We start from the raw sequence: 18,120 nt of genomic DNA, 5'->3' as shown, positions 1-18,120 counted from the left end.
AGATTATGTGACATTATTGTACGGTTATATTTAAACGTTCTTTAATAGTGTATACGATATGTATGTACAGTGTAATTATAATTAAATATAATGCAAATATTTTTATATTTATGTTCTATTTCAATAAAAAAATATATAATATTTAATCTACAATTCACTTAGATTAAATTTGAATTTAATTTAGAAATATTTTTAATTAATACTTAAGTCCTTATTCATACTGCATTGGTTTTAGTTTATGTTTTAATTTTTAAATTCCTACGAAGATTGCTCTGTAAAATTGCCTCGCATGCAAACTGTGGATTAATTAAGATTCCGATAAATGCGGCTTTATTTAAAAATTGCTTTCATCGTTTAATAAAAACGAGTGCAGACATTAGGACTCATCCACAATCGACGTTTTATTGATTGTTATTATACAAACATATTAAATTATATAATAATCTCTACAAGATTCCACCCATTTATCAGATATTCTACCGCAAAACAGCAGTACTTGGTATTGTTGTATTCCAGTATGAAGGGTGAGTGAGCCAGTGTAATTACAGGCACAAGGGACATAACACCTTAGTTCCCAAGGTTGGTGGCGCATTGGTGATGTAAGCGATGGTTAATATTTCTTACAATGTCAATGCCTATGGGCGTTGGTGACCACTTACCATCAGGTGGCCCATATGCTCGTCCGCCTTCCTATTCTATAAAAAAAAATTGTATCATGTGAATTCTATTTTTATTTAATTAATGCTACTATAATTTTGGCTTTGTTTTTGGCTGTGTGTTACTTATTGCGACGGGTATTTACAACGATTGGTTGAATGGTACCGAGATCGTGGTTTCACTTGAGATTTGCATTATAAATATCTATGTCGTGTGTTTGAAACACGATTACATGCTCGCAGTTAACGTATTTGCTTGCTTTACGGTTAATACTTTGTTATACTACGTGATAAATTACCACAGCTAATAACTTCCCTAAGGACACGAATTCTCAACCGCAAATCGGAATTATTGATTTCTGATTCAATAGTTTTCGTTTATATGATTTTGCTTTTACTGTTGGAAGGGCTATGTGCAAGCTCGTCTGGGTAGGAACTTCCCATTTATTAGATATTCTACTGCCAAAACAGCAGTACTTGATATTATTGTGTTCCGCTTTGAAAGGTGAGTGAGCCAGTGTAATTACAGGCACAAGGGACATAACATCTTAGTTCCCAAGGTTGGTGGCGCATTGGCGATGTACGCGACGGTTATTGATGATGGTGGTTATTTCTTTCAATGCCAATGTCTATGGGCAGTGGTGACCACTTACCATCAGATGGCCCATTTGCTCGTCCACCTACCTATACTCTCATATATATCATATATTATAGATTATTAATTTTATAAGTTGAGGTTAACAAACCCAGTGGCTATAAGTCGCTAATTATTAGTGTATAAGAAATTTAAGTGTCTAATTTAAACTAGTAACAAAAGTCAAAAGTTTTAACGTTTCCTGAGTATAACGCCCACCATGGATTCCAGTTCTAACGAATTCACGAATCAACAATAAGATGCGACAGCCCGGCTTCCCGACGTCCCGCTCGAATCGAAGTAAAACGTTTCTGATGTTAAGAGTCTTGTCGATTATAATCCTTATGTGTATAACTAATGACTGCATACAATTTTCTTAGTAGCAGCCTGCAGTAAGAAGTTTGCCAGTTTTACACTCATGCCTTGAAATGAGAAGTTTTGAAGATTATTACACTAAATTACTTCAATCTGGTGGATACACATTTAGCATAATTTTATTCAATACATGCAAGATTTCCTTCACCACCGAGTACGAGATAAATTATTACGTATCATCATATTTCAACTTATTATCTTGGGTTAAGATCCATGTATTCTATCTCCTGCGCTGTCTCGGCTCTTATGCTTAAGTTACTTTACATGGATAAATATAAGTGATACGCTTTAACAAGGTTATTATTTGTTTAATATAAGAACAGCTGCCGTCTTCTCGGTACTGTTCAAGTCACTACATATTTATCGTTATGTAAGTTCATCAATATCGCCTTGCTTATAATAATTATGAATGTAGGATTATTATATTCTTATCGTAAATAATTTAAGTCTTACGACAATCGCACGACAATATTGTAATAGTTTAAAAACTAACCATTATGAATAAGGGAGTAGTAAAGTTCGCAATCTCGTAGCATAAAAACAAGAGTTTTTCAACTCGAATAAAGATTTCAATCGAATTACATTTAATGAGTTCTTTCGTTTATTAGTATTTAGTTTTAACATCGGGATGAGGGTGTCTTAACGGAATTAAAATTAAGATGTTTCTTTTAACAACGAAATGTTATTTTAAGCGCACCAACGCTACCATAACATTCTTAATACTTTAAAAGAATTATAGAAAAAAACATAGCAATATATAATTTAATTTAAAATGATTATTATATGTACATATATAATTCATAAAACAATTTTTTTAATAAGTTTCATTATTTTGCTATCAATTGAATAAATCTCTGCGAATACAAGCCTATGAACCACCGGAATAAATTATAATTACTCATTTAAATTTTATTAATATATAACAATACCAAGTATTGTGTTTATCGCTTTTAAGCAGACAGGACTGCACAAAGCCACACGGTTACTAGTTTATATATAATATTAAGCAGTATTGCCTTCCTTTTATATCCATATAAAAACAAATAAAAAGTCTTTAAAATAAATGTTTACCTTTTATGAACATTTTTACAATATATCAACTCGTAACACGTAGCAGGCTACGAGTGTAGCGAGTAGCGACGTAGCACTTGTAGCATTAACGTAGAGCCAGAGATTAACGTCCTGCAAACTTAAAAGATGAAAATGTAATTTTAAATACAAATAATTTTCTATTCTAACATTTTGTTGCCATATATCACTTCCAGCAAACCTCCTGAATTTTCTCTTCTCCTCCTAAGTTAGCATTATCAATAATATTAATGAGGAAATGATTTTGTTGTACTAATGAAAATCCCAAAACAAATATACATAAATTTTACGCCAGGAGATGTAATAAGCTTAGGAGTAAGTTTAGTATTATAGTGCTATACAAGTAAGTGATGTACTCGACAATTTTAATAGCTATATAAGCAGCTTAAACATACTTTATAATGGGTCTCTATTCTGAAACTGTAAACTTAAATATTAAAATCAAAATACTTAACTAAAAATAGAAGCATTACACTTATTGATAGTCAAATTAGAAACTACCACCAGTTCGGAAAAAAAATACCCTGACCTAACCGAACCGGCGAAAGTAACTCAGCGAGTTAAAATTATAAAATTTTCTTATCAGTTAAATAAGTATTTATTTAAATTCAAATAAAAAACAGACCTTATATACTTTTTAAAATTTTCTATTAAATTGTCTATCATTGGATCTGAAAAAGTATAAGCCGTGACTAATATAATTCGCCCTATCAATTATTTCATATTCTTTGTGTCTGTAATTATATTGACGTTCTACATACCAGCACACAGCATTTTAATACTTTGCTGTTTAGTGGTAGAATAATTGATAAGTGATATTACCCAGATGGACTTTCAAACAAGGATGTTATGGAGTTTTTCCAATTATTTCCTCACATACTGCAATGGAATGATACTATGCGAATAGTATCTTGAATGTAGATGCCGCGTTATCTTGTATTTCATTTACATAATGCCTTGCTACATTTACAAGCGCAATACATAGTGAGTGCTTAGTCGCTTAACATAACCGCCTGTGATACATTGCTGGAAAGATTGTGAAACATTTACATAAATAAAACTGAATATTATTATTTATTCAATCATGGGTTTGTTAATCTATCATGTGTCCGCAAAACGAAACTAACTTTATGCTAGCCTGTCTGGGTAGTACTCACTCGACATACAAGCTATCGTTAATCAGCTACTCTTGGTATTGTTGTGTAACTACAGGAACCTTGGACGTACCATTTTAGTTCCTAATGTTGATAGTACATGCGTACGATGTTGGGTTAAAATATCTTGCTTTACCAATATCTAGTGGAGACCACATTTTTTGTGTTTTATTTACATTTTAATTTTAAGCAAATATGTAGTAACATATAGATAATTTTATTACAGGTACAATTAAGTTCGATGTATTTAAGAGTTGTGTGTTTAAGTCAACAGCGTTTAGACTTAAAAGCTCGATCGTGAAGTCGTCCGGTATTCAAGTACGAAACGATACCAGCCGTGAAAAGACCGAGTTTTCTTTACTTTTTTTTATATTTGTTTTATTCTTTGCTATTTCTGATTGGATTAGTTTTAAAGTAAATTATTTTTGAAATAAAGATAACTGTGATTTTTGACTCGCATTTGTTTTAAATATTGTGATGTAACGTTTTGTCAATTTTTACTCTTTTTTATGTAAAAAATTGGCCTTGGATATGTGGAGTTTTTACTTGTAATGGCCGTCGTTAGCACGGATCATTTAGCACAGAGTAAAACACGCCCTTATAAGCACGCTGTCAGGACGAAAAGAGTTACAATATTAAATATTATAGTTAGCTATTATGTTGAAATACTATTTTTATAATAACTCATTGATACTGTCATTAAACAAAATATAACCAAAGTAAAAATATTTTAATAAATATATTTATCAGTTTTAATAATTCAATTAGTTGTAAGGCATTCATAACACTCTTGGAAACCGCTTTTGGAACAGGACAATACTAAGTATTTATAACACACAATACGTGACGTAAGTATAGGCAGTGGTGACCGCACACTATAAATATCAGTATATCATAAAAACACACCATTCCGATTTCCAACTGCAAAGCACCGGATGAATTATATTTGCAAATAAAGCACTGTGTAACTATCGCTTGTTCGAATTTGACGCGATCTTTTTTTTATAGTAAAGGTAGGCGAACGAGCATATAGGCCACATGATGGTAGGTGGTCACCAACACCCATAGACATTGCCATTGTAAGAAATTTTAACCATCGCTTGCATTGCAAATGCGTCATCAACTTGGGAACTAAGATGTTATGTCCCTTGTGCCTGTAATTACACTGGCTCACTCACCCTTCAAACCAGAACACAACAATACCAAGTAAGCCACCTTGGATCCATATTCTCTAAATTACCCATTTAAAGTTATTAAGTAAATTTAAAATCATTTACTCAAGTATACAAAATATAAGATTATATTTTTATTCTTAAACTTCCTGTTGACTCGACATTTATTTCAATAAAAGCACACTTTGGCCCAAGGTATTTCCATTTGGAACGATGAAAAATATTTTCGTAGTAAAAAACAGGTTTTTAGTCAAATAATTTATCATACTCTGTTGTTATCAGGTCTTAATATCCGTGAGGAATATAAATTGGTTAGTCATTTTTAATATTTAATAATAATAATAATATCTTGGGACATTATTCACCCACGGCTATCTGATCTCAAGCTAAGTTGAGCTTGTACTATGGAAACCAGACAACTGATATACTTACTACATATACTACTTTTCCATTGTATTTATTTATTTATTTATTTATTGGAAATAGTTACACCATCGACTTATCACTAACACATTCACTTAGCATTAGATACAGGGTATTAAATCTAGGTGAATAAATCATTACAGGTGTAAACAGCATTGACCTTAAGATAAGACTGTACTAACCTAATTATGTCTTAACTAAAAATTAAAAAAGATGAATAAATTATAGACAATTAAACGTAATTAATTGTAAATAGATACTTATATAGATAATTATACCCAGACTGAGGGCAAACAGATGTGTTCATGCACACAAATGTCTGTCTTGGGTGGGAATCGAAACCACAAACTTCAGCGTGAAAGGCAAGTATTTTACCAACCACGCCAACCGGCCCGTCAAATTGATAGCTCCTTATAATCAAGATCATATTTTTCTTAATAATTGCTTCTGGCACTGAATTATAACAATACTAAAATAAAAAAAAAATACTAAAATAAAAAATAACTGTTATTATTTATTGTGTAAATAAAAAATAAAAACAAAAATATTATAAATTTATTCTTTGTTGTTCGAGGTGACTCAATGGTATTGGTAGACAAAAAAAACCGACATAGGTATCCACCAACCCGCATTGGAGCAGCGTAGTGGAATATGCTCCAAACCTCCTCAAAAGAATTCGAAACGTTAAGCCAGTGAAACATTTACAGGGTATTACTTAACTTATTATATATATATTTGTATGAAATAGTGGCTGTTAGCGATATAGTTCCGTAATCCAGTATAATCACTTACAAATGAAAAAAAATATAGTTCCTTCGCGCATTGACGATGAGAGGCGTCTACGTACTAATTATAGGCGATGACTAGAGGATATTGCTTATTATTACTATTGCTTAGCTTTTGTTTACAAAAAATCTTTGACCACATTCCATGTTAAAAATCGGATTTACGTTATATCGATGACGTGAGTTAGTGAGGTAAAAAACACATTACGTTTTTTTTATTTCATAACATCAGACAAAAACGCCTTTAAAGAATCCATCGAGTTTCAACAACGACAAACGACAATGTACTTTCATTAAAATGGCAATGCATCGACAATAGTAGAAAATATTTCGCTTAATATGTTGTTTTTTTTAAAGGCAATTTAGTAAGAATCTAATAATAATAATAGTAGATTGAGTGCATTTCCCTCAATTGTTCTGTTAAGCTAGTGATTGTTATACAGACGGTTGTGATAAAACACTTTGTTTAAGCGTTAAAGTAGACAGCAGCCAGCTTTAGGTTTTAATGTAACTGCATTTATTTCTAGAAGGCTATTTCTAGACCAGGTAATCTATCTTCAAGATTATTTACTCCTAGGCTTTACATGAATTGTAAATAAGCATTAATTTTGTACTTAGTCTTTATGTAGATATGATAGATATTTTCCGAAATTCGAATCTCTGATCGTTCCAATAAAATTTTATTAGGTTTTTTGATCAGTAAGCTTTAACAACATAGTTAATAAGTGAGTAGCGTCACACTTACTATTTTTATACTGCGGAAACCATGTTGGACTCGCGCTTGATCTGATTAAAATCTATATTAAATGTTGATAATCTATTTTAAAATGTGTTCAATTGTTTGATTCCCATCAATATACTTAATTTTATTTATACAATAATATATAATAAATTGTATAGGAATGAACCTTCGGAAAAAAAATTTGTTAAGTAATTTATAGTTAAGCTAGTTTTCGTCCGCAGCTTCGCCCGCGTTTTAGGGAGGGGGTAGGTATTAGGTAAAAAAGTAGCATTTGTACTTCCTCGGGGCTTAAACTTGCTTCATATCAAATTTCATCAAAATTGATTCAGTCTTCTAACCGTTAAAGCATAACAGATAGACAGATATACTTTGGCATTGATAATATTTGTATAGAGAGAAATAAGTTTTCAAAATTGTCAATATAATAAATTCTGTATTAATAATATAAGCAGCTCGATATATGTCAAACGATATTTCGTGACGTCACTATATAAAACCATGAATTCTGGTGTCATCTAAACCGGAACATTTAATAAACACCCAATAGAGATAAATTGGTCATATCATATCCATCTCTTTTTGCCTTATGTCTATATAAATAAGACTTAAAATGCGACGGATATTTTTAAATGTGCGGTCTTCCCCTTGTTTGACAAAGACATAAGACGAAATTGCAAAGATGTTTATTATTCTAGGCACGGTCACTAAGACTTGACACTTAGCTTGTGGGAGCAATGCCTACACTATTATTTTTGCAGCCGCAACGCGATCTAAATATTTCTGAATTGTTTATCATTCATTACTCTTTTGTTTCAACTTTTTGTATAAAAAGCTTTAGAATTAAACGATTATGTTTAGAATAATTGAATTATAAGTTTGTTATAGTAATTATAACTTAAGCTATTTTGATTGGCATCTCTCATCAGGTCTGAAATGTTTCATATCAATCAATAAGCAAGCGTGATTCTATATCTGTATTAAATAGAGATTTGACTTTGTCATCAGCACAGCTTGAACTACCTAGTATTAAAAAAAGCAATGTATAATGTGCAACAAATATTATCGCTCGGTAGTAGTCATAACGTAGAGATGTACACACGTCACGTCCCATGTGATTCAGTTGAGTGTATTTTATGCCTACGCTGTTTCAACAAGAACAATGTGAATAATCATGTACTTATTAAAAAATCTTGACTGCGAACAAAGGGAAATTATGCTTTAGCGGTTTCAAACAAGGTAATTTAGATAGGAAAAAGGGACACGGGTAGTGTTTGTAGGTGGGCTTTTTTGCATGTTATTCATGTCATTCGAGGTTTAGATTGTAGTTTTTAGATGGATTATTTAAAAAAATAAATAAAGATTCTATATTTAAATAAGTCTCTGCTTCAATGAGCAGGGTTCCAATATTCACCTTCACCGTCAAGTGTGCGATTAAATATAAACATATATGAAAATTTTGTGAATTAAAACTTTTATAGCTTATTAGTAGAATCCAAAAGTAACGGGGGGAGGGGTTGCTTAGTGTGCGGTTTATGTGGGATTCTTACCCACTATAACTACTGCGATGACCGTCCTCGTAACGGATCGGCGAGGTCGTGTCGACGCTACACATCCGCGGCCCCTCGCGTGCTGCGGTCCGCTCGTGGCTTGACGGGCGAGCTTTCCTCAGGGTTACCACTGTCCACTGGGCCACCTCAACTCTAATAAATTATATAAAAACAAAAACATGAAATTTACGCTTGTCAAGTCAATAGACGGAAATTAAAAGCGGGTTAAACTGCAAAGCGCTGTTGCTTGTGTAATAATAACTACTAAATATAAATACTAAAATCTTCTACGAAAAACGCTTTGTTTTCAAATAAAAGTTTTATGCATAATGGCAAAGTATTTTTTTAGTCGGGAATCACAAGAAAAACATCTCCTCATTTATTTGATATTATCATCTTTAGAAACATACTATTACTAAATACATACTTACCGTATTTACCATTTCATATATATAAATATATATATATGTATGGATTTACAAATATTTTTACTTTTCTCCAATTAACCGCAAAACTTGTTTTATCATCTCTAGGGGATCGAACCTGTGAACATCGTGGCACGTATAGTTAACCTATTAACCATTAATTATATTAAGGAAATTTGTAATAAAAATCGAATCAAAATAAATTAAAGCATTGCAAATATCCTCAAAAAGAGGAGAGGAGGCCTTTAGCCCAGCAGTGGGACATTCACAGGCTGATACGGTTACGGTAAATGTCCTTAAACCTTTATCCCCATTATAATTTAAAAGTCTAAAAATCTTCTAACATTTGGATTTCTAAACAGCGATAGATAATTGACCAATCGGCGTTTAGATTTCGGGGCAGCGATTTGGACTTTTCAAATATTTTTTTGCATAAATAAATTCAATACCTATTTCGGGTTTTCAGAAACAAAAAAATAAAACTTAACGCAGTGCTTGTGCTTAATGGAAGTTAGAGTATTAAGCTTTTAAGCGTAGTCGTTTTTGAATAGCAAATCCAGAGAATAGAATGAAAAAAAATTCTCTTAAATTAGAGTATTTTAGGAAAAGGATGTGAAAAAAAAATTGCTTTCACTCACCAACCATCACCACCAACATGACATACAGTAATAATTACAGATTAAAAGTTTATAAGCTAAATATATATAAATAGGTCTAAGGGTAAAAATTGCCATATTTATAGGTAACCATGACATGCAAAAATGACACTAAGCATTTAAAAAATAATGAAAGAAAAGAAAAGAAAAATAAATTAAAACACAATTTGAAATATCGGTTGGTTATTGAATGAATTTATAATTAAATAAACACCGACACATAGATGTTATTTAAAGTAAATAAAATCATAGTCTCTTTTATAAAATAAATGTATATTTATTATTAGTATCATAATAGGTATATACGCACCAAGCGTAGCAGTAAAGAGTGGCAGCGGAGAGAATACGAGAGCGTCATACCGTTTGCCGTCACGGTATACGAAACGGTCTTGTTCCCAATGTGCGCTAATAGCTGTCTCACAACAAAAAATTACACTATGTTCAAACCGTACCTATAGTTTCTTATATTATAGTATGTGGAATACTATAGTATTATGTCTACTGGTGGTAGGGCTTTGTGCAAGCTCGTCTGGGTAGGTACCACCCACTCATCAGATATTCTACCGCAAAACAGCAGTACTTGGTATTGTTGTGTTCCGGTTTGAAGGGTGAGTGAGCCAGTGTAATCACAGGCACAAGGGACATAAAATCTTAGTTCCCAAGGTTGGTGGCGCATTGGATATGTAAGCGATGGTTGACATTTCTTACAATGCAATGTCTTAGGGCGTTGGTGACCACTTACCATCAGGTTGTCCATATGCTCGTCCGCCTTCCTATTCTATATAAAAAAAAAATTGTATGCGTCCAATTTCAAATATAAAGATTTAAGTAAATAGAATTTATACTAAAATTATACTTAAATTGACAATTACGAGTATATATGTATATATTTTATCGTTAGTTATGAAATATAACGGTCGTATATATAAACATCGCTTAGCCGGTGATTACTTAAACGATGTCGTGTCTTCTTCCGAATGTCAAATCAATATTGACAGAAAGATATAAATCAATGTTTTACTTATGTGACTTAAAGTTTTTTTTATAATTACCCGCGATGTTCGTTATTTTGATGTACTGTTGCATATTTCTAAGATAACTTTCGATCCAATCATAAAAGTTCCTCTCATACCATTTCGATGTAACTTGTTCAATAGAATTTCGTGTGACATTGCATCGAAAGCATATATATGTCAGAGATAATAAATTTAATCGGGTATACGAAGTCACTTATTTGAATAGCAACACCACAAAGACGGGTGCCTATTTTATTGTACAGCCGAATAATATAAAATATAATGGTGTATCTGTCAGTAGCGCGTGTGATATTGTCTAGAGACCCCATTGGTCTCTTGATCTCTTGCTCTCAGGACAGCGCCAGCGCCGGACGTGTGCACTGACTGATTTCATAAAATCAACATATTGGACGACAATGGTGGCTATTAAAATGGCAATCCATTTGAATCCGCGACATATACAAATGGCAATCCCACTGTAATGGGTATATGATTAAGTCTCTCAGTAACGCATCGTATAACTGTTGAGACCTCAAGACCTAAGTCCATTGTATAATAAGAATTATCAGATTCAAAATAATTATAGAAAGCTAATTTATACTAATTTCAATTTTATAGCAAAAACACGCTGTCTTAAAGATTGTCCTGTGGCATTGTACCCAAGACGCTAGCACTATAAATAAACCGTTAAATTAATAATTTATTACTTTCATTAGTTTTTGCTACAAATTTGAAATATAATATGTATTTTTTTTAATTTTATATATTATAAAAATGACTGTACATAGTTTCTATATAAAATATAATTGTAATTTAGTTATAAAATAACTTATACTTATGATAAAGATCAACAATATTCTAAGAAGATTATTATCTGCTGTATTGTTAGATCTCTTGCTATTCAAATGACAAATACATATAATGATTAATTTAATATATTATTCAATTGAGTGATTCAATGTTTTTGGAATATGTACAGTTAAATTTCATAATAGATATAGAAGAGTTGTTTGAGTTCAGTAGAATCAAAGTAAAGCCATCTCAACCAGGTGGTGTGTTAAAATCCGATTCAGTAAATTTTCGTTGAGCCGATTCTATTGCACAATATTCGGCTCAATCACCAGTGTAGTTCGAAATCCAATCAACCAGAAAAAAGGTTTCCAAGTTGGTATCAGAAAGGCGGTCTGCCATATCAATTTTCATTAAATGTTATTTATGCCATAAATAAATCAAAAATATGCTTTATTCAAACTTTTATGAAATCATTTGAATTAGAATCTAGATTCTACCGAGAAAAAATCATAAGAATTTCAATAGTTACTCTTTTATCATCCATCATAGACAATATTTATATATTTACATACAAACAATATACAAAGCAACGAATATACTAACATTTTTATCATCTGAAATAATTTGCTGTATCTTTTCATTCTCTGGAAAGACGTATTGACTTTGCGAAGTCGAAAATTTCGTGTGAGTTGAGATAGCGATAGTTAAATATTAAAAATGAATTAGGATATGCTAAATAGTGAATTATATTGAAATTATACGTTATGATTCAGTACCATACCTTTATAGTATTTTGTTGTGCATATCTGAATTAAGATTAATTTATTACATTAGTCTTTCTTGTCTACTTAATGAAGCTTAAACTGTCTTGTTAATGGATAGAGAAACATCTTGCTTCTATTTTTAATAATTAATACCTTAAGTGTTCGAGCGGAAATGGTACGGTTGAGAGCTGATTCGAGCATATTTAGTATTACCAGTATTGTTAATATTGTTAACGTACTTAGAAAATGTCAAGGTCATGAAATGATTTTTTTAGGAATTCATTATATAAAAAACTTTGACAATATTTTGTGATTTACCAGAGCAAATGGTATATTGGCGACATGGAAAAATAAATATTTTGTATTCGAAATGCGAAGTAATATTCGATATGCGATATTAGAAACAAAAAGTACAAATATCAAAACAGCGTATCTCGTAAGTCGATTTTCATTATTTTACGATACCAAGTTGATCTGCTTTGCGAATATTTGAGCCGTTTTATTATTTAGACCTGCATGTGTCTTATTTCACTGAAATTTTGCCACATGTGTATTCCACCAACCAGCGTTATAGCAGCGTGGTGGAATAAATCCTAAAACTCCTCAAAAAAGGAGAGAAGGCCTTAGCCCAGCAAGGCTGTTACTTTTTCTTTTTTATTTATCTGAGTATATATATTTTTTTTTTTTTATAGAATAGGAAGGTGGACGAGCATATGGGCCACCTGATGGTAAGTGGTCACCAAACGCTCTTAGACATTGGCATTGTAAGAAATGTCAACCATCGCTTATAGCCAATGCGCCACCAACCTTGGGAACTAAGATTTTATGTCCCTTGTGCCTGTAATTACACTGGCTCACTCACCCTTCAAACCGGAACACAACAATATCAAGTATTGCTGTTTTGCGGTAGAATATCTGATGAGTGGGTGGTACCTACCCAGACGAGCTTGCACAAAGCCCTACCACCAGTAATAATTTAATAATAATACAGGAGAGTTAAAATATATGTTGCAAGCTTAAATGATTATTTGTTTCAACAATAAAAAGTGAATTGTGATGTCCTTTAAATTAACCACGGTGGCCTTGGAAGTGTAGGCGCTGTAATTTTCGAAAGTCTTCGCTTTTTTAGAGGTTTTTCTCTTTAAAATAACTCCTTAAGGCCTGACCTAACATTTGAACTAAATACTTCTTCATCTGCACGCTTATAACCAACAACAATGTAGTTTGAGAAAAATGATAATTATAAAGCTGATTAAATTTTGGAATTCTTAGAAATGTGTTTATAGACAACGTCGTGAGATCACTTAGAAACCTTTTGATGTATAACAATGTCAACATTTCAAAGGCTTCGTTGCTTAAATTACTACGATGTATCTATTAAGTGTCAGTTATCAGACGTTATGTATGTAGTATCAGACGGTAGTTGTTTGAAAATTTTCAATAAATTTTCGCTCGCACGCTTCTTCATGTACATAAGTTATTCGAAATTGTAAAGAAACTAGCAAAAGACGAGATATTTTTAGAAAAATATAAGAACGGAAAAAATGCAATATTAGAAAAGTATTCTTATATATACATTCTAAAAAATCTGTAAATGACTTGAAGCTCAGTTCACCACGCTGCTTCAATATTTGGTGGTCACACGTGTAGCAGATTTTCATTCAAGACAAGTTTCCTCACGGTGTTTTCCCTTAATGATACACAAGTTGAATTGTAAAAACAAATTAAGCACATGAAAAATCGGTGGTATTTGGTGACACGTGTTCTAATCACAGGTTAACCCTTCCTAATTTAATTACTATTTCAACCATTTCTTCATAATAACTCGTATCCTTTGATAATGGATTAGCTATTATAAATTTTTCAAGGAAAGATACATTTGTTTATTACTTAATGTAAATGTATGTGGATATGGTAAACAGTTATAATGTATGTCTCTCAATATAGTGGCGTGACACAATTGTTTAACAGAAGTATCTTATTGAAATTGAGTACATTGTGACACAGCTATTGTACTCTAAATATAATGATATTCTTGTTGGAATTACATATATTGTAGCATATTGCCGCGGAGAAATTGAGAATTTAATTTTCAAACCGTTCAGATAAGGCAGTCTGCAATTTGTCAAGTAAAATGAATCTCGCAACACGGGTCCACTGTCTCGTTACATTGAAATGCACTTTTTATGGGGCACTTGAGACTTTTTTAAGCTGACACGACACGACAGACATTTGTGTTTATAAACATGTCTATTTTTCCTGAGTCTGGGTATAGTGATCTATATAAGTATGTATTTACAAAAGAAAAGTAGTATATGTAGGATATCAGTTGTCTGGTTTCAAATGGCCTTGTGTGAATAATATCCCAGGATATTATTATTATTATTACACAAGGTATAAAAAAAACTAAAATGAAAGTCAGCAGGGGTTATTATTTGAAGAACTGGTTTAAGAATTTAACGGGCATGCTCAAGGCAACGTATTTCAAATAACACAATTTAGCTTATAGATTATGGAATTTTTTTTTGACCATGTTATATGAACTGATTGAATAGGAATCAGTGTTCACTACTCTTTCAAACCACTCTAGTAACAATATTAAGCGAAGCTCAGCAAAATACCGAGAAAAGTATAAGAGAAGGAAGATAATAAGGTAGTCTGAAAGTTGTCAACTAAATTGATACTCGCGACACGAGTATCCTGTCGCGTTAAAACAAAATGCGCTTTAAGTAGGATACTTGAAGGTTTTATTTCCTTGGTGAAAGGTGAAAGGAGCTTCATTAACATCCAAGTTAAGTTGATTTGGATGTCCCAGAAGAGAGAATTTATTTGAAATTTTTTTCTACTGGAGTTCAATTATTTTGCAGTGTGAAGTAATTTACTTGGGTATGGCCTATACTGCATTGATGGATGGATGGATTTGGTTATTATATATGATCAAGTGCAAAAAGTGATTAAATTAAGCTTAATTAAAAACCCCATGCTTAAAAAAACACATTGTATTGCATCCACCGTTTTCAATCCAGCGTGTAACTAGTATTTCTTTCTCCAATATATGATGCCGTAAACAATGAAGATTTTGACTTTGAAGATTGGACGTTTTTGGAACATCTAGCTAATTCGTGTTTGCTCACTATGTTTTGCTTCACCCCAAGCTCGAGATGAATTGTAAACACTAGAACTTGGAAAACTTAGGACTGTTTGCCTGGAATTGTGCCACATGTTCTAACGAAAACAACAACATGCGCTTTAAGCTATAATTAACTTTCCACGTAAAATTTATTATAATTTTCTTAATTGGGATTTTTTAAAACCTGATTTTAACGAGAGTGAGAGTATGGAACGGGATGGATTTTTTTTTCAAGTTAAAAGTAGAATGTCGGCAAAACGTAGCCTACGTGATGGTAAGTGGTTGCCACCGCCCAGAGAAATTGAAAATATAAGAATTATTAATCAATCCGTAGATCGTCAATGAACTACCAACCTTGAAAACTAATGTGTTATGTCCCTTGCGCCTGGCTGACTTACTCACTCTTCAAACCGGAACGCAGCAATACTAAGCATTGCTGTTTAGCGGTATATCTGATGAGTTCCAACAAATTTTTAAATGTTCCTAAACAATATTTCGTATATGAGAATAATTAATTATCAGAAAATTTCGAACAAACGTTTGCCGAATTTACATTTTATTAAATCTGTAATTAAAAAAAACCATTTCTTAATTATATTTAAATAAATTATATTAAAAACCACTTAACACCTTCGACTATTTTATTTAAAAAAAAGAGTTACAATTTCTCTTATAAATATCTAAATAGTGTTGACATTCGTTACATTTTTTAAATCTGTGTCAATATCTCTTGACATCTTAGTCTGTACCGAGTCGGTTATTAAAAATATTGAAAATAAAACTACATTAACGCCAGAACACTTGACCTAACACTTCGGATACTGTTAGTTTGTGTTAAAGATATCTTGAAATTATAGTTATAGGATTTCAGAAGTATTAAGCAGTTTAAGGTTAAGCCGAGATGGCCTAGTGGCTAGAACGCGTGAATTTTAACCGATGATCGTGGATTAAAATCCGGGCAAGCACCACTGAAATTTCATGTGCTTCATTTGTGTTTATAATTCATCTCTTACTTGACGGTGAAGGAAAACATCGTGAGGAAACCTGCATGTGCTTAATTTCATTGAAATTATGCCACATGTGTATTCTACCAACCCGCATTGGAGCAGCAGGGTGGAATAAGCTCCATACCTTCTCCTCAAAAGGAACAGGAGACCTTAGCCTAGCAGTGGGACATTAACAGGCCGTTACTGTTAAACAGTTTAAAATGAATTTTCTTAGTGGTAGGTCTTTGTCTACTCAAACTCAAATGATGAACACCTACGTACTCATCATTTATTATTACCGCTAACCAGCAATAGTTTGTTTTACTATGATCCGATTCGAACGAAGTGAGCTGGTGTAACTACAGTAACAATGTGTATGGGCGGTGGTGACCACTTACTATCAGAAGACCATATTGCAGTTTTTTATATTTTTTTGTTTATCCCTCTAACATAAAAATAAAAAATAAAATAGTCTGCCTACCAACGAAAATGCACAAAAAACGAAATTTTAAGCATATTTTTTATCTATATTAAATAAATAATATTATACATATTTAGACTTTCAATCAATCAATCAACAGCCAATCGTTGTCCACTGCTGAACATAGGCCTCTCCCAAGGTGCGCCAAAGCTCCCTGTCCTCCGCCTTCCGCATCCAGTTGGTGCCCGCCACCTTCTTAAGGTCGTCGGTCCACCTGGCTGGAGGGCGCCCTACGCTGCGCTTGCCGATTCGCGGTCTCCACTCTAGGACTCGTCTGCTCCAACGGCCATCGGTCCTACGACATACGTGACCAGCCCACTGCCACTTCAGCCTGCTAATTTTGCAAGCTATGTCGGTGACTCCGGTTCTTTTCCGGATAATCTCATTTCTGATCTTATCCTTCAAAGATACTCCGAGCATAGCTCGCTCCATAGCACGCTGAGCGACTTTGAATTTGTGGACTAGTCCCGCAGTTAGTGTCCACGTTTCGGCACCGTATGTCATGGCAGGTAAGACGCATTGGTTGAAGACTTTCGTCTTCAAACATTGCGGTATAGACGACTTGAGGACTTGACGAAGGTTGCCAAATGCTGCCCATCCCAAGCGAATTCTTCGATCGGCTTCCTTCTCGAAGTTGTTCCTACCGACTTGTATTATCTGTCCTAGGTAGGTATATTCACTAACAACTTCGAGAGGTTTCCCCTCGACGTATATCGGTCCCGGCACGACATGCCTATTGAACATGACCTTGGTCTTGTCCAAGTTCATACCGAGACCGACACACCGGGAAGACTCGCCTAGGCTACGCAGCATTTCGGTGAGTTGTTCCAGCGACTCTGCTATGATGACGATATCGTCGGCAAATCGAAGGTGTGAGATGTACTCGCCGTTTACATTGACTCCATACCTAGTCCAATCCAGCGTTTTGAAAACGTCTTCCAACGCGTTGGTGAACAGTTTCGGGGATATTACATCCCCCTGTCTCACCCCTCTGCGCAGTTGGATCGCCTTCGTCTTACAGTCCTGGATGTGGACAGTCATTGTAGCGGCGTTGTACAGACATCTCAGTACCTCGATATATCTCCAATCGATATGACATCTCTGCAATGAGTCGAGCACTGCCCAGGTTTCGATGGAGTCGAAGGCTTTCTCGTAGTCCACAAATGCCATACACAGCGGCTGATTGTACTCTTCGGTCTTCTGCACAATCTGCCGAACAGTATGGATGTGGTCCACGGTGCTGTAGCCTGATCGAAAGCCGGCTTGCTCTGGGGGCTGGAACTCGTCAAGTCG

The sequence above is a fragment of the Nymphalis io genome, chromosome 17 (genome assembly GCF_905147045.1).
Source record: "Nymphalis io chromosome 17, ilAglIoxx1.1, whole genome shotgun sequence".
Lineage (NCBI taxonomy): Eukaryota > Metazoa > Arthropoda > Insecta > Lepidoptera > Nymphalidae > Nymphalis > Nymphalis io.
Note: the sequence above shows the minus strand (reverse complement) of the source record.